At 40.2% G+C, this 26324-nt stretch overlaps 1 long non-coding RNA gene and 1 pseudogene across 1 annotated transcript in view; both read right to left on the bottom strand.

Annotated features, from left to right (window-relative positions):
* LOC145511473 (uncharacterized) overlaps positions 1–26324 on the bottom strand; it is a 78444-nt gene that overhangs the window by 32366 nt on the left and 19754 nt on the right. Inside the window, exon 2 of the long non-coding RNA XR_014057884.1 lies at positions 702–867. This is a non-coding gene — a long non-coding RNA (uncharacterized LOC145511473). The remainder of the gene's footprint in view (positions 1–701; positions 868–26324) is intronic.
* The window catches only part of LOC145511431 (nucleolar RNA helicase 2-like), a 34780-nt pseudogene continuing 12304 nt past the window's right edge, over positions 3849–26324 (bottom strand).

The following is a 26324-nucleotide window of genomic DNA, read 5'->3' as shown; positions in this document are numbered from 1 at the left end:
GATACTCACAGCCCACCTCGGACTATTCAACTAGAATCTCTGGAGCCAGATCCACATCAGGATAGCTTTCAAACTCTCCTGCCGATGCTACTGTGTAGCAAGAATTGAGAACTAACAGTCTATCCTGCTTCCACTCCCGAATCAACTGGTGAAAAACTTGCACTCAGATGTGTTAGTTTCCCATGGCTGCTGTAACAAATCACTATGAACTTCATGGTTTAAACCAGTAGACATATTTTCTTAGAGCTCTGTGGCCAGAAGTCCAAGGTCAGTATCATTGAGCCAAAATCAAACATGTTGGTAGAGCTGTGTTCTCTTTGGAAGCTCAGGGGAAGACTTGTTTTCCTTGTCTTTGGTTTCTGGTTTCTGGGAGACCTCTGGTTCATGCTGACCCTTTCTTCCATCTTCAAGGCCAGCAGAGTAGCATCTTTAGATCTGTCTCTCTCTGCTTCACCTTTACACTACCTTCTACTCTCTGTGTATCTGAAACTTCCTACCCATCTCTTATAACCATTTCATGAATCACAGCCTTGTCTAGGCAAAGAGGCTTGTGTAACTCAATGAAGTTATAAGCCATGTCTTGCAGGGCCACCCAGTACAGACGGGTGCATAGTTCTGAGAAAACGTGGTCCACTACAGGAGGGAATGGGAAACTTTTGACAAACCTAGACAGCATATTAAAAAACAGAGACATTACTCACCAACAAAGGTCCATATAGTCAAGGCTGTAGTCTTCCCATTGGTCATGTACAGTTGTGAGAGCTGGACCATAAAGAAGGAGGAGTGCCAAAGAATTGATGCTTTTCAGCTGTGGTGTGGAGAAGACTCCTGAGTCTCTTGGAGTGCAAGGAGATCCAGCCAGTCAATCTGAAAGGAAATCAGCCCTGAATATTCACTGGAAGGACTGATGCTGAAGCTGATGCTCCAGAATTTTGGTCATCTGATGTGGACAGCCAACTCACCGGGAAAGTCCTTGATGCTGGGAAAGATTGAGGGCAGAAGGAGAAGAGGACATCAGAGGATGGATGAGATGGCTGGATGGCATCCCTGATGCAATGGACATGAACTTGGGCAAACTTTGGGAGATGGTGAGGGACAGAAAGACCAGGCATGCTGCAGTCCATGGGGTCACACAGAGTCAGACATGACTGGGTGACTGAACAAAAAAAAAACAACCCTGTGTGCTATTGGCTTGTGAAATTCCTGAAGGGCACCTGCATTAAATAGGCGATGCCTCTGCCTGCCTCTTGCATGCAGCGCAAAGCAAGACATGCTTGTGTGTGCGCTCAGTCATGTCCAACTCTTTGCAACCCCAGGGACTGCAGCTTGCCAAGCTCCTCTGTCCATGGGATTTTCCCAGCAAGGATACAGAGTAGGTTGTCATTTCCTCCTCTAGGGGATCTTCCCAACCCAGGGATCAAACCTGAGTCTCCTATGTCTGCTGCATTGGCAAGAGGATTTTTTTTTTTTACCACTGAGCCCCTGGAAAGCCCTTTCTAATTTATTGGATCTTTTATATGTATTTTGGCAAATCCCATTACGCTATTAAGATTGTGTGATGAAGTCTGAGATGTTACTTATGACTACTATGTGGCCATGGTGGAACTTTAGACAGATCTTGCCTCACTTCCAATCTTTTAGCTTTTTCTACTGTCTATCTGGTTTGCCCCTGGAGAATTATAGAGAATCCATCAGCTAGATGCTCAGGGATACTCTTATTACTCCAAGGAACCAAGGCTTGTGGTTCAATCATTTCATTTGCCTGCAGGAAGACTCAGAACCCAGCATCACTATCTGGGAATAATTTATCTTGTTCTTGAGACCAAACACAATAACAAAGACTCAAGTTGGAATTTTTATAGGCACAGAAAACAGGCAAGATTAAGTGGCTTTTAAGCATTCAGTTTGGATAGGAATGAAAGCAATAGCAATAAATTAGGTGGTGTTAGAAAAATAAATCATGTATGGAAAAGAGGAAATACAATCTCATTTTGGAGTAATATCACTGGTCTAGAAATCAGAATACTTGGAAACAAGTGTTGACAACAATTGTGTAAATTTAGGAATGTCAGTTATCTTCTTTGGGCTCCTCGTACTCCATACCTATAACATGGAGGTAATATATAAGCTACCTGGAAAATATGTAAAGTTTGTAGAAGACAGAAAAAAGTACTCTGTGAATGCAACAAAGCAATATGTTTGAAAATAGATAAATCTGGAATATGTGTGCTGTGGGCTAATTTATGTGCCTCGCAAATCTGTGTGTTGAAGCCCTGACATCTAGAGCCTCACAATAGAACCGTACTTGGTAATAAAGTTGTTGCCGTTGTACTTAGTTAAGGTGAAGCCATTTGGGGTAGAATGGGCTCCGAGCTGATATGACTGGTGTCCTTAAAAAAGGGAAAACATGAACACAGACACACTCACGCAAGGAGAACCCCACGTGCAGACTGTAGTTACGCCACCACAACCCAAGGAGCCACCAGAAGCTGCGAGAGGCCGCAGCCGGTCCCGCCTTAGCGCCGTCAGAGGGAGCGGGTCCTCCTGACAGCTCGCTCTCGACTTCCAGTCTCTAGAGACGTGAGACAATTTCCGTTGTTTAAACCACTCAGGTTGTGGTACTTTGTTAATGCAGCCTTAACGAACAATTACGGTATCCCTGAAATGTTCCTATAGTGAGGGCTATCTGAATGTGCCGCTTAATGTCACCTCGTGTAACAGATCCAATAATTCCATTAGAAGTCCAGACAGTGAACATAATGCCATTGTGAAGATCAAGAAGATGGGGTCTGTTTTCCAATATGCAAACTTCTTGATTTATAGATAAAAGTGAATCCCAGGGAGGTGGTATATTTTGCCAAGATGTTCTTAGGACTAGAACTTCACGTGGTAAATTATTGAACCCCAAAGAGTGGCTAATTGCAAAGTCCCTCCTCGTGTCGCCAGAGTGGGTGTCATAGATAGATGTGGGCTTTATTGATTCATTTAATCAATTATTACTTATTGAATGTTGATTATGCAAAGTTCTGATCTCCTCCCTCAGAACATTTTCATGGAAAGAAAGTTGTGCTAACTTTATTTAGCTAACTACCATGATGCCAACTACCATGTTTCTCCACATTTGGGCATCCTGAGAAACCAATCTGTATGCCCTACTTTCTTTTCTCTTCTCCCCACCTCTTTTTTCAACTCAAGATTTTCCTTTTTACCCACATTTGGACAAGAAGAGCCTTTGACCTAAGACTCTGTTTTAGAAGGTCTTATATATTACACCCACACGAGTGAGTGTGAGTGATAGTTGCTCAGTCATGCCTGACTCTTTGCAACCCCATGGACTGTAGCCCGCCAGGCTCCTCTGTCCATGGGATTCTCCAGGCAAGATTACTGGAGTGGGTTGCCATTTCCTTCTCCAGGGGATCTTCCCGGTCCAGGGATCCTGCATTGCAGGAGCATCTTTACCATCTGAGCCACCAGGGAAGCCTACTATTAAGAGACATTTGTAAGTATAAAGACAGGTCAACTTAAAAAGTATCAGCAGATACATGCTTGACTTTATCTTATAATCTATAGACAATACTTCAGAATATTGGATTAAAATAAAGGTATAATGAATCCATACACCTTTTCCAAAGGAATACCCAAGACAGAAGTAGCAATAAAGTTATAAATGACAGTCATCAATCAGATGAAATAATTTAGATGAAGCTTTTCTCTCTCGAAGAGATGGGGACTGGGCAAGTGGTCAGGAAGGAAATACAATGTGCTTTTAACTTTGTATGAAAAATAATGCTCAGTTCCACATTGCAGAACATAGTTCTGTTTTTGCCAAATAAATCCTCTACTTCAAATTACTGTCCAAATGCTTTAGTAAAACTCCACTTCTGCCTCTGTTTTGGAATCTGTTAGTTTTGTTGCCGCCTCCTGCTCGCTGACCTCTGAAGCTCCTACTTCTTTCCTGCTGTCCCCTGAAGCCTCCCTCGATTGCCTTGCCGCTGTCCTCGGAAGTTGTAATATCCTTCCCGTGGACCTTCTAGCTCTGGTTGCTCTGTGGCCACAGAAAGCTGCCAGTGCCGTGAATCATGCCACTTTTCCTGTACTTCTGTTACTGATGCAGTAGGGCTATCAAAGCAAACACTCTGCTTTCCTTTGAGAAAGACCATTCCCTTCACTAGCATAACTAATATTTGGCATTTCAATCGAGCACCGCAGAGCATGGTCACCAAGTCTGCTTCTGAGTTGCTCAAGGAGTGCTAGTCTACCGACGTGGCACCGGAGAAGTGGGCCAGGGCGGCTGCCAGGGCTTCCAGGGCTCCCTGCTCCCCAGTCAGCTTCTCGGCTGACTGCTCGAAGTGACTGAGCGCAGTGGGAGGCACAGAGCGCAAGAGCCTGATGGCATCTTTGCCAGAAGCTGTTATTGTCTCTGTTGCAGAAGGAACACTTATTCATTTAAATTGAATTCCCGCTTTTTGCTCCACTTGGCCTAACTGGTGTTCCTCTTTGTGTGGGAAAAGCAGATGCAAACCCCGGTCCTCCCAGCTCTACCTGTTCGCCCACAACGAGGAATGTATGATTCCACATCCTTTGGTGGAGAACTTTGAACAACCAGATCAACCTTGGGGATGTCTAACCCATGTGCAGCAACATTGGTTGCAACCCAAACTCCAAAATCACCATTTCTAAAACCTTTCAGGGTAATTTCCCTTTGCTTCTGTGGAATGTCTCCGTGTAATGACTGGGCATCCTGTCTTACAGCCACATTCTGCGACAACTCCAGGCTTCTTTCTTCGTTTCAAAAAATATGATAGTGCCCCCTTGAAAACCACTGTACACTCAGATCATGTCTCCAATAACTGCTGCCCTCTGAGTCCAGTGGCACTTGATAGCCGGATGCTCTACAGTTACTCGGAGAAGGAAATGGCACCCCATTCGAGTATTCCTGCCTGGAGAATCCTGTGGACGGAGGAGCCTAGTGGGCTGCTGTCCATGGGGTCGCACAGAGTCGGACACGACTGAAGCGACTTAGCTACAGTTACTGCCGTTTTCTGAGTCTTTTTGCCAATCAGGTCCACTTGTTCATATGTAGATTTAATGTATTTCTTAGCAACAGTATACACCCAATGGGGGCAAGTTGCAGAAAAAAAGCAATTTTTTTTTTTTTTTTCTGCAATACCCACACAGCTCAGGCTTTAACAACAACAAAAAAACCTTTTTCCACTTCCCTGTTCTGGGTAGGACAAGATCATGGAGACAGATACTATATCAGGGTATGGAAATAATTTGAGTGGCAGAACTCATAAATAAGAGAAAAACAAACTAACAAATTGTTTCTCTCAGACAACATAAAGTCAACAGATTTAAGGAGATAGAATTTCCAGTAAGGGGCAAGAAGGCATGCATTAATTGGCTCAATGTGCCAACTGAGAAATATTTTGCAATGTGAAAAATTCATATTGTTTGTTAATTTGTTTATATGTTGGTCAAGATCTATGCTATCCAATATGGTGGCTATTTAGATTTAAATAAATTGAAATTAAACAAATGAAAAATTCAGGTTCTCTGACCATTCACCACAATTCAAGTGTTCAACAGCCTTGTATGGAGCATGGTTGCCATATTGGGCAGTTCAAATACAGAACATTTTCATCATTGCATAAAATCCTATTTGACAACATCAGTCTAGATGTAATAAACACGGAGCTTGACATTGATTTTTTATATTGGCAATTAGGTTGATATAGAAGCTGGGATTGTGAAAGTTTTATTTTTACACAAATATTTAATTTAATTTAATAAATTCTCAAAAAGTATTTGGCTTATTTAAGTAATTAAAAGATCAGTCAGAAAAGGCCTAAAATAGAGGCACCAAATGGTAGCTAAGGTAAAAAAGTGTGCAAAGGAGAATACTCGCTGAAATACAGATGTATTTTGTGTGCCATGTAAGGTGCAGCATCTGAACTTGTTACTAGGAGGACGGTCTCAATGATGCTCATAGAAATGATGTTGGGAACAATTCAGAGACTATGTTCTCTGGATCTAGTGAGTGGAGGGACATCTTGCTGAAACACGTATCAAATCTGATGTCATAACTATTCTCAGATACATGCTAAGCATAATGACTAAATGCTCTTAAAGCAACAAAATTAAATTTAGATTAACATATGAGATTCACCAGAAGAGAGAAATGAGACATAGGTTTTATGAACTTGAACGTTTCATCCAGAAATGCTAAATTTACAATGTACTGTGGTTTATGTGATAAAATTAAGATATTTTATAACATCTTTGTATTGAAAGTGAAGTGAAAATTGCTCAGTCGTGTCCGACTCTTTGTGACCCCATGGACTATACAGTCTATGGAATTCTCCAAGCCAGAATGCTGGAGTGGGTAGCCTTTCCCTTCTCCAGGGGATCTTCCTAGCCCCTGGGAAGATCGAACCCAGGTCTCCCGCATTGTGGGCGGATTCTTTACCAGCTGAACCATAAGGAAAGCCCAAGAATACTGGAGTGGGTAGCCTATCCTTTCTCCAGTGGATCTTCTCTGCCCAGGATTCGAACCAGGGTCTCCTGCATTGCAGGCGGATTCTTTACCAGCTGAGCTATCTTTTGTGTTAATAATTTATTATATGTGATCACATTAAAATGTTTTAAATGCTATGTAAAATTATAGTTAATTTCTGAAGCTAAGTTTTGCTTCAAGAATTCATTGACAATGTTAATTGCTATTTCTTCAAAAGAGGGAAATTTCTCTACATTGAATTTAATTAAGAAAACTAAGAACTACAATGACTCAAGAATATTTTGTCTAATTTGCTGCCAATTTACCCAAATTATACAAAAAATCTTTAACAATGTAATTAGTGTGATGAAATAAAGGCAAGACAGATTTTTATGAAAAATATAATAATTTATGAATGGCATGTCTTTATAACTCATTTTAACAAGGGCAGTGTACCAACAGAGCTCTGTCACTTGAATTAAATTCAGTTATCTTTGACATTATACTTACTTTTGATCATTTAAAACTAATGGTATTAAAAATATTTTTCAATTTTGTCGTTATGAAGGTTTACTTTTCAAGGAAGGAGGATACAACGCATATGTTTAAAAATTGTGTTTATTTATTGGCTGTGCGGCACAGTGTGTGAGATCTTAGTTCCTTGACCAGGGATCAAATCCGAACTCCTGTAATGAAAGTGCAGAGTCTTAACCACTGGATGACCAGGGAAGTCCCATAGGACAGATTTTAACCAACGGTCTGTCAGCTTGATGTGTACCTTTAAAATATATTGTTATATGGTATGTGGGCCTCTGTTTGTTCCCTGGCCTTTGGTCTGGGAATAATAAGAGTGGCCTGGCTCTGTCTGTCAGTCCTTCTGGAGGAAGTAAAAAATACCTTTTTCCACAGGTTAGAGCTTCCTGTTTCAGAGCCTGAGAGACCTTACGGAGACAGGTGCACAGGATTCTAGTTCAGCTTCACAGTTCACCTGTAACAGTCATGTCATTTCAGATACTTGAGGGTTGAGAATATTTAGAGAAGATTGTGCTTACATATTTGCAACAGGTTATACTTCAGTGGGGGCTTCCCCGTTGGCTCAGCAGTAAAGAATCTGCCTGCAATGCAGGAGCCTCAGGAAACACGGGTTTGATTCCTGGGTTGGAAAGATGCCCTGGAGGAGGGCATGGCACCCTGCTCCAGTATTGTTGCCTGGAGAATCCCATGGATAGAGGGGCCTGGTGGACTACAGTCCATGGGGCTGCAACAGAGTCGGACACGACAGAAGTGACTGAGCACGAATACTTCAGTGGATACCAACCCGTCTTATGTCACCTCTACAGAAACAGAACAACAGGAAAGAGAAACGATTAGGCTCTGGTTTGAGGGATTTCACTTGTGCCCCAGGAAAAATGTGTTTGGTAGCAGAGTTGCCTTAAACTGTGGACTGGTTGATTGAAGGGAAGGTAGGACCCCCCCCACTGCCCCCCCTCCCCGTTCCCTTGGGCTCTGACTGGATTTCTCTGATTTGAATCGTATGGATCTGGTGGAGTTACATCTAAGAGCAGACATAGGAATTATTTCCAGTTTTATTAAAGTATAATTGACAACAATTGTAAATATTTAAGGTGAACAACTTAATGTTTTGTATATGTACACATTGTGAAATGATCAATACAATCAAGCTAATTAACATATCCATCACCTCAACAGCTACTGCTTTCTTTCTTCTTCTTTTTGGTAGAGTCTTTACAGGTCTAAAAGATTAGGATTCTGTGGCTTGCTGCTTTGGCTTCCCAAGTGGCTCAAGTGGTAGAGAATCCACTTGCCAATGCAAGTACTGTAAGACTTCAGTTCGATCCCTGTATCGGGAAGATCCCCTGGAGAAGGAAATGGCCACCCACTCCAGTACTCCTGCCTGGGAAATCCTGTGGAGAGAGGGGCCTGGCGGGCTTATGGTCCACGGGGTCACAAAGAGTCAGACACAACTAAGTGTGCAAGCGCAGACACAGACAAGTCTGCTGTTTAAACACTGCACAGTCACATCGCTGCGGCTCAGAGGCGGGAAGGGAGTTTTACCCCAGTTTCCCTGGAAGTAAGGAACAGTCTCCATGGGTTGTGAAGCTACACGCTCTTGCTGTTTTGCATTCTTGCTAAAGCTTGTTGAAGCCCTTCAACACTGGGACTTTGGGTTCTGTTTTTACCAGTGACCTAATCTGTTGTGGATAACCACCAAGAGAGTGGCCTGCGTTATGCTCCCACTGGCCAGGCAGCTGTGACACATCATGGCAAAGACTGGCTTCCTCAGATGCCTGGCCTGTGTGAAAGCGTGCTCCAGCCTGGGCTGACATTCTGTCCACCCCAGGCCCGGACAGGAGGGCCATTCCTGGAGCCGCTGCTGGAAAGGGCTCTGGGCTCAGGTTTCAGAAGAGCAGCTGCTGGTCGTTCAGGCGTCTGAAACCTTTGCATGGAATGTGTAAAGTGTCTGACTTACAAGGAAAGCTGGCAGCTCTGACCTCAGGGAAAGAGATGGCTTTTGGAAAGGAAAGATGAGCTGGAGCAGGAAAGGGCAGAGGCGGCAGGATGAAAGGGGCGGCGTCTGTGGGCTGGGGTGGCAGAAAGAGGGGCACACTTCCAGAAGGGATGACTGCCAGTTAATTTATATGTGTGTGTGCGTGTGTATGTGTGTGGGGGTGTGTGTGTGAGAGAGAGAGATGGGGGGGTGCTTGAGTGACAGCTGACTAAAATGAAGGCCTTGGGGCCCCTTAGAAAGTGAGCTAATGAGTGTGTGAATGCTCAGTCACTTCAGTCGTGTCTGACTCTGAGACCCCATGGACTGCAGCCCACTAGGCTCCTCTGTCCTTGGGATTTTCCAGGCAAGAATACTGGTGTGGGCTGCCATGCCCTCCTCTAAGGGGTCTGGTACCCATGTCTCATAAGTCTCCTGCCTTGGCAAGCAGATTCTCTACCTCCAGCACCACCTGGGAAGCCCCTGAACTGATGAGGCAGAGACTACATGAAGAGAGAGCCTGTTGGCTCCCTGCTTCAGGGTCAGGCCTGAGATGCTGAATGCGGAGGAGGTGATCAATAATTGACTAGGAATTAACCAGTGAGAGAATGGCTCAGCACATCTGCGAATTTCTTGAGTGCCCTTGTGGCCTACTGGAAAGTGCTTGAAGGTTCGACCAGATGTGTGTGGGTTTAGAATAATGGCTCCTTCTATGTGAGCTCAATGCTTCCAGCCTCAATTTTAGCTTCTTCTTTTTTTTTTTTTTTGATTTCTTTAAAATTTTGGATTATAGTTCATTTCAATGTTGCATTAGTCTTAGGTGTACAGAAAAGTGATTCAGTTAAACATATACACATATTCCTGGAGAAGGAAATAGCAATCCACTCCAGTATTCTTGCCTAGAGAATTCCATGGACAGAGGAGCTTGGCAAGCTACAGTCCGTGGAGTTTCAAAGAGTCAGACACAACTGAGTGATTAACACATACATATATTCATTCTTTTTTCAGATTCTTTACCTATTTAGATTATTACAGACTACTGAGTAGAGTTTCTTGTGCTATATAGTTGGTTCTTGTTGGTTATCTGTTTTATTTTTTTAAATTGATTTTTATTGAAGTATACTTGCTTTACAATGCTGTTAGTTTCCACTGCACAGCAAAGTGGATCAGCTGTACATGCACATGTCTCTCCTCTTTTTTGGATTCCCTTCCCGTTAGGTCACCGCGGAGCGCTGAGTCGAGTTCTGTGCGCACAGTAAATCCTCGTTACTTATCTACTTGATGCACAGTATCAATAGTGTGCACGTGTCAGCCTCAGTCTCACTATGCATCCCCCCTCCCCACCTTTCCCCCTGGGCATCCATACACTTGTTCTTTAAAATTTGCTTGATGATAACAGCTTTGCTCAGTTGGTGAGAATTAAAGTGGCATGTAAGTTCTAGGTGTGTCTGCTTAATCTTTTTCTTTTCTAGAAGCTGGGAAAGGGTAGTTGTAATGGATCTGCCCATGTGATCTGCTTTTAGTAGTCAACGTTATCTGATACTTAGAAATACGGCAAAGAGGACCGCGTGTTCTTTCAGCATCACCAGGGCACACGGAGTGATAGACCTCTCCAGTGACAACTTGATATTCTGAGAGAAGATGCCTGCCTTTGATATTCTATTGTTTATGGATCAGGGCCTTAACTCTGTCATGGTACCTTTTAGCTGATTTTTGTTTAGTAGAAATGCAAATTTCTATCCAATAGAAAATTTAGCTGCAGAGGACAGTTTGTTTTCTACCTAACCTAGCAATTTTACTTCAGTGTTCTTTAATCCCTGTAAATTCTCAGTTGCTATTTGATACTATTTTATGATCCTGATGATTCCCTCTTAAACTGATCAGATAAATTGATCCTTCTATAATAAATTAGTAACATAAATTGATCATGTGAGTCATGTTTTCAACTTTTGGAAATCATACTTTGACTGTATTTAGAGATTTCCATCTTTCACTATCAATGCCTAGAACAAACCTATGTTGGGCACCCAGCATAGTTTTTTTGAATAAAAGGGTGAAGAATAAACGAAAATGTGAACTGCTAAAGGTGAACAGAAGGAACCCTGAGTTCTTCCAACTTTTGAGAAAACTAATATTTAATGAGTTTTTTAAAATATTACGTTTATAGCAGAAGTTTAGAATTCTGAGATAATTTCCTTTTTACTAGTGTTAAAATGATTTTTATATATGAAATTATGGTAATAGTACTTTGAGTTTACTTTTGAATGTTGTCCTTGGAAATAAAAAATTGGAAATTTGCATCTCTGTGCTGGTTCACTGTTTTTAGAAATGTCTCTGCTTGTATATTTTTGACATTAATTGTTTGTCTGTTGCTTCGTTTGCTATTATTTTCTCCCATTCTGAAGGCTGTCTTTTCACCTTGCTTATAGTTTCCTTTGTTGTGAAAAAGCTTTTAATTTTAATTAGGTCCCATTTGTTTATTTTTGCTTTTATTTCCAATATTCTGGGAGGTGGGTCATGGAGGATCCTGCTGTGATTTATGTCGGAGAGTGTTTTGCCTATGTTTTCCTCTAGGAGTTTTATAGTTTCTGGTCTTACGTTTAGATCTTTAATCCATTTTGAGTTTATTTTTGTGTATGGTGTTAGGAAGTGTTCTAGTTTCATTCTTTTACAAGTGGTTGACCAGTTTTCTCAGCACCACTTGTTAAAGAGATTGTCTTTTCTCCATTGTATATTCTTGCCTCCTTTGTCGAACATAAGGTGTCCATAGGTGCGTGGATTTATCTCTGGGCTTTCTATTTTGTTCCATTGATCTATATTTCTGTCCTTGTGCCAGTACCATACTGTCTTGATGACTGTAGCTTTGTAGTAGAGCCTGAAGTCAGGCAGATTGATTCCTCCAGTTCCATTCTTCTTTCTCAAGACTGCTTTGGCTATTCAAGGTTTCTTATATTTCCATACAAATTGTGCAATGATTTGTTCTAGTTCTGTGAAAAATACCGTTGGTAGCTTGATAGGGATTGCATTGAATCTATAGATTGCTTTGGGTAGTATACTCATTTTCACTATATTAATTCTTCCAATCCATGAACATGGTATATTTATCCATCTGTTTGTGTCCTCTTTGATTTTTTCATCAGTGTTTTATAGTTTTCTATATATAAGTCTTTTGTTTATTTAGGTAGATATATTCCTAAGTATTTTATTCTTTTTGTTGTAATGGTGAATGGTATTGTTTCCTTAATTTCTCTTTCTGTTTTCTCATTATTGGTGTATAGGAGTGCAAGGGATTTCTGTGTGTTAATTTTATATCCTGCAACTTTACTATATTCATTGATTAGCTCTAGTAATTTTCTGGTAGAATCTTTAGTGTTTTCTATGTAGAGGATCATGTCATCTGCAAACAGTGAGAGTTTTACTTCTTCTTTTCCTATCTGTATTCCTTTTATTTCTTTTTCAGCTCTGATTGCTGTGGCCAAAACTTCCAAAATTATGTTGAATAGTAGTGGTGAAAGTGGGCACCCTTGCCTTGTTCCTGACATTAGGGGAAATGCTTTCAATTTTTCACCATTGAGGATAATGTTTGCTGTGGGTTTGTCATATATAGCTTTTATTATGTTGAGGTATGTTCCTTCTATTCCTGCTTTCTGGAGGGTTTTTATCATAAAAATATACAAGCAACTCCTGCAGCTGAATTCCAGAGAAATAAACGACCCAATCAAAAAATGGGCCAAAGAACTAAACAGACATTTCTCCAAAGAAGACATACAGATGGCTAACAAACACATGAAAAGGGGCTCAACATCACTCATTATTAGAGAAATGCAAATCAAAACCACAATGAGGTACCATTTCACACCAGTCAGAATGGCTGCTATCCAAAAGTCTACAAGCAATAAATGCTGGAGAGGGTGTGGAGAAAAGGGAACCCTCTTACACTGTTGGTGGGAATGCAAACTAGTACAGCCACTATGGAGAACAGTGTGGAGATTCCTTAAAAAATTGGGAATAGAACTACCATATGACCCAGCAATCCCACTGCTGGGCATACACACTGAGGAAACCAGAATTGAAAGAGACGCGTGTACCCCAATGTTCATCGCAGCACTGTTTACAATAGCCAGGACATGGAAGCAACCTAGATGTCCATCAGCAGATGGATGGATAAGGAAGCTGTGGTACATATACACAACGAAATATTACTCAGCCATTAAAAAGAATACATTTGAATCAGTTCTATTGAGATGGATGAAACTGGAGCCCATTATACAGAGTGAAGTAAGCCAGAAAGAAAAACACCAATACAGTATATTAATGCATATATATGGAATTTGAAAGATGGTAATGATAACCCTATATGTGAGACAGAATAAGAGACACAGATGCATAGGACAGTCTTATGGACTCTGAGGGAGAAGGTGAGGGTGGGACGTTCTGAGAGAATAGCATTGAAACATGTATATTATCATATGTGAAACAGAACACCATTCCATGTTCGATGCATGAGACAAATGCTCAGGGCTGGGGCAATGGGATGACCCAGAGGGATGGGATGGGGAGGGAGGTGGGAGGGGGGTTCAGGATGGGGAACACATGTAAAGCCATGGCTGATTCATGTCAATGTATGGCAAAAACCACTACAATATTGTAAAGTAATTAACCCCCAACTAAAATAAATAAATTTATTTAAGTGTTAAAAAAAAAAAAAAAGAAATGTCTCTGACCGTTGTAATTCACTTGATCGCTAAGATTTATTCCTCACTTGAAATGATCATTATGGGAAAATGAGATTTGGTTTACTTTAAACAGGTCATGTAGCTTCCAGCAAGATTTCCAAGACTTACTATCATTGAGAGAGATGGCTGTTTTTGAAAGGCACCATGCGTGAAAACTCTTTTATTCCCACTAATTTCAGTTTTTAAGTAGCTTTCAGAATAAAGGAGAAAAAATTTCCCTTTACCATAAAAAGAAACAAGATGGTGTGGTCTACGTCAAAGGTTCATGTAATTATCATTAAGCTGGTATGATGCCTGAAATATATTAGGTACTCACTTCATATTTGTGAAATACATTTATTTTTTACTTTAAAAATTATTTTTAATGGAGTTTAGTTGGTTTACAATGTTGTGTTAGTTTCTACTGCACAGCAGATAAATCGGCCATATGTAGTCCTTTTGGATTCCCTTCCCATTCAGGCCACCACAGTTTATTAATAGAGTTTCCTGTGCTATGCTCTTGTTAGTTATCTGTTTTACACATAGGGGCTTCCCCTGTGGCTCAGCTGGTAAAGAATCCACCTGCAGTGCTGGAGACCTGGGTTTGATCCCTGGGTTGGGAAGATCCCTTGGAGAAGGGAAAGGCTACCTACTCCAGTATTCTGGCCTGGAGAATTCCATGGACTGTATAAACCATATATATTTATACATAGTATCAATTGGAACTCATTTAGACAAGGTTCCTTCTTGTTTCCCATCTTTCATTGGTCAAGCCTCACCCTCTAGGGTTTTAACTTATCACCATTTCACATGTTTGTAGAATGAAAGAAAAATATAGGCATCTATAATATCTTCATATCATAAAACATAACCAGCAGTAATCCTATGGGTATTACATGAGAAAATTATAAGATGCATTTTTAAAAGTCTTTTAATATTGATTGTCACTATTAGGAAATGACAGGAGTGGGCTGTAGCAATAACAAGGAAAGCAAACCTTCTAAAAGAGGAGCCTCACATGCCTCACATTCCCTTAGGAGGCTGGAGCAGAGATAAACGTGCCAACGGATTAGCCTTAATTCTCTTTATTACAACAGATGACAGTGCTTTGTTCAAAACAGTTGTTGAGAAAATATTCTCAATAAGGAAAAAGACAAGGGTTAGAGGGAAAACAATAAACTGCTTGTCAAATAGAAAACCTGACAAGTGATTACGAAGCCCCTCTGTGTTTCATGATGTAATGACGAACCGACACTAAATACTAACACATCATCGCTAATTTGCAGAAAGGTAAATTGTCTGCAAGGAGAAGGCAATGGCACCCCACTCCAGTACTCTTGCCTGGAAAATCCCATGGACGGAGGAGCCTGGTAGGCTGCAGTCCATGGGGTCGCTAAGAGTCGGACACGACTGAGCGACTTCACTTTCACTTTTCACTTTCATGCATTGGAGAAGGAAATGGCAACCCACTCCAGTATTCTTGCCTGGAGAATCCCAGGGACGGGGGAGCCTGGTGGGCTCCCGTCTGTGGGGTCGCACAGAGTTGGACACGACTGAAGCGACTTAGCAGCAGCAGCAGCAGCAAATTGTCTGCAAATACAGCAGTCCCCCTGAAATATGTTCACAGTCGCCTGTGACTACCTATCTTTTGAGTTTATTTAGGCCACTGTAAGTGTTCAGAACATTTGACAATTGGGTTTAAATCTAAACACTCTTTTTTTTTTTCCCTAGAAAAATGACTTAAGCTGGAAACTAAACAAATATTTGAAGTTGGTGAAGGAGTGATGAGTAGATGAAGAACTTCAGATAGACTTTGACAAGATGGGCATAAATTAATGTTGAGTATTAAAGCAATGGCGTGTGATACATTCCTATATTCCAAGAAAATGAGAAATCTACATGGTACTTTCAACTTGATGCTGCCCAGCTCAACAAACACACAGAAGAAAACCCAGGCTAAAGCAGATATTCAGATGTGTCCACTGAGTAGTTCATGGCTTGTGCTTATTATTCTGTTCTGTGGTCACAGTTCTGGGTGTAATAGTTTGTGATATTTTACAATGTTGAAGCATTCTATGAAGAAGTCTCTGCTTTCATAACTAAGGACTGGTGTCACTTCTACATTATACAGCTTGCAGAATTACAGTCATGGCCAAAAAAACTATGGTTACATTTTTCAGTATATTTTCCCTCTCATTTTTGATTTATCTGTAAGTAGATAAAAAATGATCATATATTTAAGGATAAGAACTTTTTGAAATACTATTTTCTTGTTTAACTACATCATTGCTGTTTGCTTCAAGTTACACTTTTGAATGAGTACAAAAAGGACTTAAAATGAGCAGGTATTATTTTTTCACTAAGAAAATAATATGTGCTCATTATGAAAAAAGCTACTCTTATGAAAAGAAAAAAGTTATCTGTATTCTCATCACTTAGTGACAGTCAATGTTAGCATTTGCGTGTGTTTCCCTTCCAGTTTTTTTAAAAAAATGAATCACTTAGTTTTTAACATACTGTGATCATACCAAACATACACGTTTGTGCAGAATGTTGAACTAGATTTTACCAATTCTTGTTAGTGAGTAATAGAAAAAAAAAAGGCCAGGATAAATGAAAACTGAAAATAGATGAAAACTCATTGTAACCAATAGTCTAAAATTCCTCTTCCATCAAATCTTTTTTTTTTTAAGTTAAAGAGCACCTTTTCTTTTATTCTTTTTCTAAATAAAGTAGCTAATTACGTGGTTACGGTGATTTGCTCATCACCCTCTCAGGTGAGCCTCTTAACAAGTACAGTCAGTGGTAGTCGTTGGACTTCCCTGGCGGTCCAGCGATTAAGGCTTTGCCTTCCAATGCAGGTAGGGTGGCTTGGACCCTTGGTTGGGGAACTAAGATCCCATATGCCTTGTGGCCAAAAAGCCAAAATATAAAACAAAAGCAATATTGTAACAAACGAAATACTTTAAAAATGAGCCATGTCAAAAAATAACTTAAAAAAAAGATGTAGTAGCTGTACCACTATTAACATGTTCTGATACAGTCAGGTCTAAGAACCAGGTGTCTGAACTCCACAGTGTTCTTCCCATTGCATCAGGCTCCCACCTTTGGGCTCTGATTGGATGCAAATGCTTTTGCATGCTCTTCCTAGGTCACAATTGTCTTTGTCATTTTTTTGGCATCTGAACTTGAATAAGCTGAAGAGATCTTAGAGTTCTGGTATAAACACCAAGGGCCATGCCTGGCTCCCAATTCCAAAAGTTGGTTTGTTTTGTTGTACCCATGATATGAACACTACAATATATGAAAGGCAGATATTTTGATTGGAATCTTTGTTCCATTTTTTCTACTTGTGTGATTTGAAAATTTATTTCTAGTTATGTATCTGAACTTTAGTTTTCTGATCAGTAAAATGGGAATAATATTATCTCCTACGGCATAATATTATCTTATGAATTTTGAATGTGATCATACAACTTAAAAGTGACTGATAAAAAGCACTCACCACATATTAGAAGGATAAATCAGGTCAACAACAATCAGATATAATCCCTTAAGTGATGCTGATAAATAACTAAGCTTCTAAAGACTAGGGGCTGTGGAACAAAGGGATCCGCAGTTAGCCTTCTGTCCAAGGCTTGCAGAGATGGGAAGATACTCAGGACTCTGGGTGAAAAAAAGGATGGAAGTAATTCAAAGCCTTCTCATTGCTTCCCAAAGAGCTTTCGATAACAGTGACCTACCATCCTCGTCTTTGAGCCTCCAGTGCCCTGGTCCTTCCTAAGTTAGTGTGTGTGCCAGAAACCCTTCTAGATGCTAGGGGCTTTCAATAATCGGTTTTCAAATGAATCAGTGTATGGTGGGGGTGACTTATGCATGTTGCAAAGGGACGTTTTATTTTATTTTTTTAATTAATTAACTTTTTTGGCTGCCCTAGGTCTTTGCTGCTGTGCGTGGGCTTTCTCTAGTTGTGGTGAGCAGGGGCCACTCTCAGTGGAGCAGGGGCTCCAGGCGTGCAGGCTCCAGGAGTCGAGGCTCGTGGGCTCTGGAGCACAGGCTCTGTGGTTGTGGCTCGTGGACTTCAGCTGCTCCATGGCAAGTGGGATCATCCCAGACCAGGGACTGAGCCAGTGTTCCCTGCATTAGCAGGTGGATTCTTCATCTCGGTACCACCGGAAAGTCTCAAAGGGATATTTTAAAATAAATTTTATCTTCTTTTCTTCCTCATCCTGCTCTTCAGTTTGGACCAGTCTTCGAAGGAAATGGCAACCCACTCCAGTATTCTTGCGTGGAGAATCCCATGGACGGAGGAGCCTGGTAGGCTACAGTCCACGGGGTTGCAAAGAGTCGGACACAACTAAGCGACTTCACTTACAGACAATATTCTGATTTAATTGATATTATTTAGTCCTGGGATTTGAACTCAAGATTACTTGATTCTATATTTGTTTCTTCTTCTGCCATGAACACCTACCATATATCTGCTTCTATAGTAGCCTCAGAAAGGATCCATAAATATAAATCTTTGAAATTCGATACTCAAAGAGCAGAGGGGACAGAACCAAATAAAAGAAATAATAGTGGTCCAGTATATTAACAGTGACTCAGTGTATTAAGAAAGTATATTAACTTTTTAATTATCTCCTCTCATCAGAATAAGGAAGGCCACATGGGAGAATTTTCCAGGTAATTGAGGTAATGCTTCTGCAAGTTTCAATACAATTTTGATTTTCATCATTTTTATAGTGAGGAATCCTATGCTAGGACTATATATTATTTTCTGCATTTTTAACCAGACAACACTGAATGTAATTTTACCTTTTATCAAGGATTGGGACATTCTCTTTTTTTGCTCATGAATGTCCTTGGGATTTTGGGTTTGTTTCTTCTGTCTCTCTCTTTCCTCTTAGTCCGAATCTTGATCATCACTTCTGCCTTGTTTATGCATCTTTTCTTTATCTTTTCCTTTGGTTTATTCTTTGGTTTCTTTCCCTTTCCTTGGTTTCTTCTGTTTGCTGGTGCTAGTTTTTCTGGCCTAACAATCAGATGATTGAACAAGTTAAAACTAGCCAAGGTCTCGTGTCCACTGAGTAAAGTGCAAATTTTAATAAGGATGCTATTTATTCTATTTTTCTCATTTATTTCAACTGTGGGTGTTTTTAGGGTAGCCAGGAAAGGGGGGCTTAGTGAGAGGCACAATGACTTCCAGGTAAGTGAGTGCGAAGAACTGTAGTAATAATTCTTCAAGAAAGTCAAGTGTGGCAAGAACAGACGGAGATTAGCAAAGGTTGGGCAGTCAAGGCTGGAGCCAGTTCTCTGGGAAGAACTGGATTGGGAGTTAGGGAGACACAGAGAAGGAGATAAATGACAAGAGATGAAGCTGGAGAGGAATGAGAGTAAGTGCCTAAAAGGGAAAACGAAATGACTTGTCACATAAATACCATGCATCCTATACAGCCTGGCTATATTATTTAATCCTCTGAGCACATTATGTAGGTGTTATTACATTTATATGACCCTCCCCCCCCGAAAAAGATTTATTCTTTACCCTTCCCTTGCCTTCTCCTTTATCTTTTAAGTTCCTATTGGGTTTGGTCCATAGGAGACTTTGATAGGTAATGGAAGGGGAAAAGAGACGAGGTCGGGGTATTTATTTCTCTGGGTCACTACAAGGCTGTATCTGTCAACACTGTGGCCCCAGCACCTCCCTTGCCCCCTTAGGCCTCGTGCCATAATTGCTCCAGGCTGCGGGTTCCTCTAGACCCTGCCCACGTCTTTCCAATAGTCCTTGTATTAAATTCTCATCAATTACCAATTTTATGGTGTCATTGTTATCCTGCTGTTACCTTGATTGACCCAGGCACTGTGTTTTTATTCTTCTGTTATAAATGGGATGAGCGAATTTTAGAGATTTTTATGTAACATGCCCACATTCACACATCTAGAAATAGTTGGCTCTGGGATTTGTAGCCAGGTCTGTCCAATGCCTATGTCCTTTGCATTATGCCAGGCTGGATGAGTATTTATGGGAGAAACTAGGGGACCAGTGTCCTTAGCTGGAAAGGATTCCACTATGAGATGAAGAAAGAAAAAACTATGATCTGTGTATGTTCACTGACTGTCTAACTGGGCAAGATGCTGTACCTGGAGCGCTGGGACATTAGACCTGGGGTGAGTTTTCATGCTGTGTCTGATGGAGCCGTAGGAGTCCCCCACAGAAACACCTGGAACTCCATGAGGAGCAAAGAGACACAGGCTGGGCTTGGACATTCTCATCTGTTTTCTTGAGGACAGGTACGCTTTAATCAGCTTTATTATTTTTTTCTCTGTGCTCACCAATTAAAATTATGAGAGAGAAGTCTCTAAAGCTTTCTTTGGTTTCTTCTTTAAAGCTAGACTGTCCTATCCCTTAAGATGGTTGGTGCTATTATTGAGATCTCACATGTAAAATGCCTGGCTCTCTATAAATGTATATTTTTCTTCTTCTTTTCATTCTTCTTGAGTATATCCAGAGAATAAAATCCAGTTTAGGCCATGACTTTTTTCAGTTACATCTCTAGCCATCAGTAGTTGCCTAAGTGTGGCTGTGGTCTTGTGACTGAGCAGGGCCCTATGGAGTCTTCCCAGGACAGACCCCACCCCCACCCCCTCTGCAGTAGCTCCTCTCTGGAGGACCTAGATAACAGTGTGTGACGCACACTTCCTGAGCTGTTTTACAGAGGCTGAAAACCTCACCCGATGGAAGAAATTAACTACTTGATGACCATGAGCATGTAGCCCCTGGATCTACTGGTAGCTAAAGATTGAGAATGTTAACTAACCCCTGTGACACAGTCTTGTTACCTCACCATCAACCAATCAGAAAATTGAGCATAAGCTGATCACATGCCCTGCAACCTCACTCCCTTACTTGGCTTTTTAAAATGCTGTGCTGAAACCCTTCAGGGAGTTCAGGCTTTTAGGGTAACATGAACCACCCTCTTCCTTGAATACCTCTACAATAAACCTTTTCTTGCTCCCAATTCTGACATATTTTTTGTTCGCTTGTCTGGCCTCACTGTGCATCAGGTACCTGAACTGGAATTTGGTAACAGTCTGAAAAATTGCAGCAACTAGAAAGCTGAGGAGAGGGACATGAGTGTTCTCCGAGCTCTGACAAACCAAACATGCCTTCTCTGGCAGGATACAGCTGTGTGGTCCCTCTGACTCACCTTGATGAACAGATGATCAAAGGGCTAATCCATGAGACACAGGCTCTCACCCAGCTACAAACAGCTGCCCCTGAAGCCTTCACCCACGTGAGCATCATCATCATTCTCACTCTTGGGGCTCACTAGGTAATCCGAGTTGGAAAAATACCATTTGCTAGGCATTTACCTTGAACCATGTTTTTCCCACAACAATGTTTGATAACCGCTGATCTAGAGAGTTAGGTGGAAGGGATAGTCCATTATATATGTACAGTCAGTTGTGTGTGCACACAAACATCTAAACACACACTAACACACTGCATCCATTCCTTTGTAGTATAAAGTCAGTATAACTACATGTATATAATGTATTATAACTAAATACTTGAGTACATCACATCAGTGGTTCTCAAGCTTGGCTGCATAGTAGTAGAATCACCAAGAGGGCTTAAAATTTTTTTAACGCCCAAGTGGCATCCCAGAATATTTAAATCAGAAACTTTTGGAGTGATATTCCAGGTTATGCCAAAGCGCAACCAATTTTGAATATCAGTGTACCAGATTAAACGCTTCTTATGATGAAATGCCCTTGGAATGCGTTCAGTTTGATATAATAAGACATTTAAATTTTTATAAATGGCCAAATTTCATACAGGTTTACTTCTGCTTCTGGCTGTGATGGAGTAACTGTGATAGGACATACCCCTCCACGGCAAACAGTGAGAAAACTGCATAAATATATGAGGCAACTTTCTGGACATCAGACAACACGCAGTGCAGGACTGTGATCCACGAGAAAAGGAATGAGCAGCGTGAACCTTATGTTCATCTGGAGGCACTTCCCGGATTGCGGAGAAGGGAGGAGAAGCTGAAGCGAAGCACAGCAGGGGAGAGAGAGCGGGATTTTGGACGAGCGAGGTGTCTGGAATTCAAGGGTCAGAGTCTCAGGGAGGAGGAAGCTGCCTGGAGAAAAAGCTCCCAAATCTACGTAAAGGTCCCCTTGAGTATTGTGTTGAAGAGTAACCTACAGATGTGAAGGGTGAGCCTCCATGAGGCTGGGCAGAAGAACAACCGAGGAACTGTAAGCTGAAGGGGGCTGGGAGGCGTCCGAGCTCTGGTCAGCCGCAGTGGAGAGCTCGTGTGGGGCGCCCAGGACGCCGGAGGTGCGCGCCGAGGGAGACAGAGCGAACTAGCTCAGAGCAAAGACACTCAAAACGTGCCCTGAAACACTTTCAGGAAACTCTGCAATTCTCAGACTGAATAATAAGTAATTTAAGTGAACGAAGTCCAATGCCTTTTAAAGGAATGTATATTAAAAGAAAATCCAGCATTCAACATTATAAAATGCACAGTGTCCAGGATGTAACAGAAGCAAAATACTAGATGTGTGAAAAGCAGAAAAAGTACAACCTACTACAAGAAGAAGCAACAATTATTATAAACAAAATAAAAATGACAAAGGTAATAGAATTAGCAGATGAGAATCTTAAAATAGCTAATAACCTTCAAGGATTTAGAGGGAAAATATAAGTCAAATTAGAAGAGGAATGAAGGACTTTAAAAATGGAATTTCCAGAAATGAAACAATATCTGAAATGGAAAGATTCATTGGAATGGATTAGTAACTATTAGACTCTAAGAGGGAAAAAGAAAATCACTGAATTTGGAAGTGTAACAATGGGAACTATGCAAACTGAAGCACAGAGGGAAAAAGTCAACATGAACAGAAACTTACTGGCCAGGAGATACTGTCAAATGTCAACATATGTGTAATCAGAGTTTTATATAATGTAGAGAAAAAAACCCAGACAATTATTTGAAGAAACACTAGCAAATGTTTTGCAAACATGATGAAAACTATTGATACACATATTCAAGATACTCAACAGACTCCCAACAAGGATAAGGAAAGAAATTGTCGTATTGAACAGCATTTTTGAAAATCTATGGTAAAGAATAAGTCTTAAAACAAAACAAAAGCTATCGACCTAGAATCCATTATTCAGTGCAGATACCTTTAAAAATAAAAAGGAAAGAAAAACTCTTTCAGAGACGAAAATCTGAAAGAATTCAGACCTGCGTGCATACCTGCACTATAAAAAATATTTTTTAAAAGTTTTTATTGTTTTTGTTTGTTTGTTTTTTAACATGGAAGGCAAATACCAGATGAAAACTCAAAACTTGAAAAAATAAGTAACACTGGAAATGGTAAATATGTTGATTTATACATGAAAGACTTTTCCTTACCAACATGCACTAAATACATAAAATTATTAATGAGATTTTTACACTTTTTTCTTTAGTACTAAGTGTTTGAAGTCCATCACATTTCGTCTTGGACTAACCACATGTTAAGTACTCAACTACCACATGTGGTGAACGGTTACTGTAGTGGGCAGCCCAGCACTGGCCCATCAGCCTGGTTTGTTTCCTCATTTATAGTTGACCCTTGAACAACAGGGTTTAAACTGCTTGAGTCCACTTGTGAGTTTTTTCAACAAATCCATACAGCAAGATCTGCAGTTGGTTGATCTTAGGATTCAGAGCTAGATACAGAGGGCTGACTATAAAGTTACACTCAGGTTTTGAAATGCACAGAGGCTCAGCACCCTTAACTTCAGCATTGTTCGTGGGTCAACAGGATTTATTGTCATCTGAAGACAATGTACTTCATACTTATTTTCTGTCTCTAAAATGTGAGCTGCTAATAGAAAGGACACAATTTGGTTCACCGCTGTGTGCCCTGTGGTTAGAACAGAACCTAATACACGGTAGGTACTATTATTTATGTCTTGAATAAAAGGTGTTTTGAACAAAAGACCTGGAAACTATATACATCAGATAGGGATTCTGCTCTATATAATTCCTTTATGTTCCTTTAAAGTCAATTTTCTCTTCCTGACTCCTGGTTCTTGGCAACTGTTGGTCATCTCTATTTTACTATAGTTTTGGCTTTTCTAGAATTTTACTTGAATTAAACCACACAATGTGTAGTCTTGTGTATCTGAATGCTTTTACTTAGCAAAAATATTCTTGACATTTATTTATGTTATTGCTTTTATCAGTAGGTCATTTCTTTGTATGCTGAATTGTACTGATGTTAACATTTCATTGTTTATATATATATATATATACATATACACTACAATCTGTGTAGGTTAATTAGATGTTAATGGAAATTTGAATTCTCTACAATTTGGGGCTATTGTGAATAAATCTCCTTTTGAGTGTAAGTATAGACTAATGTTTCCATATCTCTTGGAATTTCTGTGTGTATGTTAGATTATGTATAATTTTCAAACTGCTGCATGATATGTTCAAAATATTGCATGACTGTACTCATCTCACAAGCTAGCAAAGTAATGCTCAAAATTCTCCAGGCCAGGCTTCAGCAGTACGTAAACTGTGAACTTTCAGATGTTCAAGCTGGTTTCAGAAACGACAGAGGAACCAGAGATCAAATTGCCAACATCCGTTGGATTTTTGAAAAAGCAAGAGGGTTCCAGAAAAACATCTACTTCTGCTTTATTGATTGTGCCAAAGCCTTTGTGTGGATCACAACAAACTGTGGAAAATTCTTAAAGATGGGAATATCAGATCACTTGACCTGCCTCCTGAGAAATCTGTATGCAGGTCAAGAAGCAACAGTTAGATCTGGACATGGAACAACAGACTGGTCCCAAATTGGGAAAGGAGTACATCAAGGCTGTATATTGTCACCCTGTTTATTTAACTTCTATGCAGGGTACATCATGAGAAATGCTGAGCTGGATGAAGCACAAGCTGCAATCAAGATTGCTAGGAGAAATATCAATAACCTCAGATATGCAGATGACACAACAGTTATGGCAGAAAGTGACAAAGAACTAAAGAGCCTCTTGATGAAGGTGAAAGAGGAGAGTGAAAAAGTCTGCTTAAAACTCAACATTTGGAAAACTAAGATCATGGCATCCAGTCCCATCGCTTCATGGCAAATAGACGGGGAAACAATGGAAACAGTGACAGACTTCATTTCAGATTTTATTTTCTTGGGCTCCAAAATCACTCCAGATGGTGACTTCAGCCATGAAATTAAAAGATGTTTGCTCCTTGGAAGAAAAGCTATGACCAACCTAGAGAGCATATTAAAAAGCAGAGACATTACTTTGCCAACAAAGGTCCATCTAGTCAAGGCTATGGTTTTTCCAGTAGTCATATATGGATGTGAGAGTTGGACTATAAAGAAAGCTGAGCACTGAAGAATTGATGCTTTTGATCTGTGGTGTTGGACAAGACTCTTGAGAGTCCCTTGGACTGCATGGAGATCCAACCAGTCCATCCTAAAGGAAATCAGTCCTGAATATTTATTGGAAGGACTGAGGCTGAAGCTGAAGCTCCAATACTTTGTCCACTTGATGGGAAGAACTGACTCATTTGAAAAGACCCTGATGCTGGGAAAAATTGAAGGCGGGAGGAGAAGGGGATGACAGAGGATGAGATGGTTGGATGGCATCACTGACTCGATGGACATGAGTTTGAGCAAGCTCCAGGGTTTGGTGATGGACAGAGAAGCCTGGCATGCTACAGTCCATGGGGTCACAAAGAGTTGGACACTGAGGGACTGAACTGAACTGAACTGATGTATAATTTTAAGAGAAATCCCCACTGTTTTCCCATGTGTATTTTCAGTAATGATGTAAGAGAGCTCTGAATGTTCCATATACTTGTCAATAGCTGGTATTGTCAATCTTTTTGATTTTAGATTAATAGATATGTAATAATATCTCATTGCGATTTTAGATTGCATGATGATGAATGATAGGCATATTTTCATGAACTTATTTGGCACCTGTATACCTTGTTTTATGAAGTATAGTTTTTACATGTATTTTTTTAATCAAGTTATTTTCCAATTATTGTGTTATAAGAATTCTTTATGTATTCTGGATGAGAGTACTTTGTCAGATATACACGTATTGTAAGGATGTTGTTTCAATCTGTGATTGCCTTTTAAAATTCTTAACAGAGTCTTTTGAAGAACAAAAGTTTAAATTTCAATGCAGTGAAATTTGCCAAGTTTTTTTTGCATGTGGGATATTTATTTATTTTGGAAGGGTTTATTTATTTATTGGGCATTGAATTATAGTTTATTCAAATGATTTAGGTGTATAGCAAAGTGATTCAGTCATGAACATATAAGTGAATTTTTTTCAGATTCTTTTCCATAAGACACTGAATATCGTTCCCTGTACTATATGGTAGGTCCTTGTTGTGAAAAAGTTTTCTTTTATATTTCATACTTTTGGTGTCATATTTAATGTTTGCTGAATTCAGAAGTGCTAAGATTTTTTTTAACTTTCTTTTTCTTTTTGGCTAAGCTTTTTATGTAGGTTTTTCAGTAGACATGTTTTTATTAGTTGAGGAAAGTTTCCCTTTAC

The sequence above is a fragment of the Giraffa tippelskirchi genome, chromosome 6 (assembly GCF_054371585.1).
Source record: "Giraffa tippelskirchi isolate mGirTip1 chromosome 6, T2T-mGirTip1v1.2.pri, whole genome shotgun sequence".
Classification (NCBI taxonomy): Eukaryota; Metazoa; Chordata; class Mammalia; order Artiodactyla; family Giraffidae; genus Giraffa; species Giraffa tippelskirchi.
The sequence above is the reverse complement of the archived record's forward strand: the minus strand, read 5'-3'. Positions and strand labels throughout refer to the sequence as shown.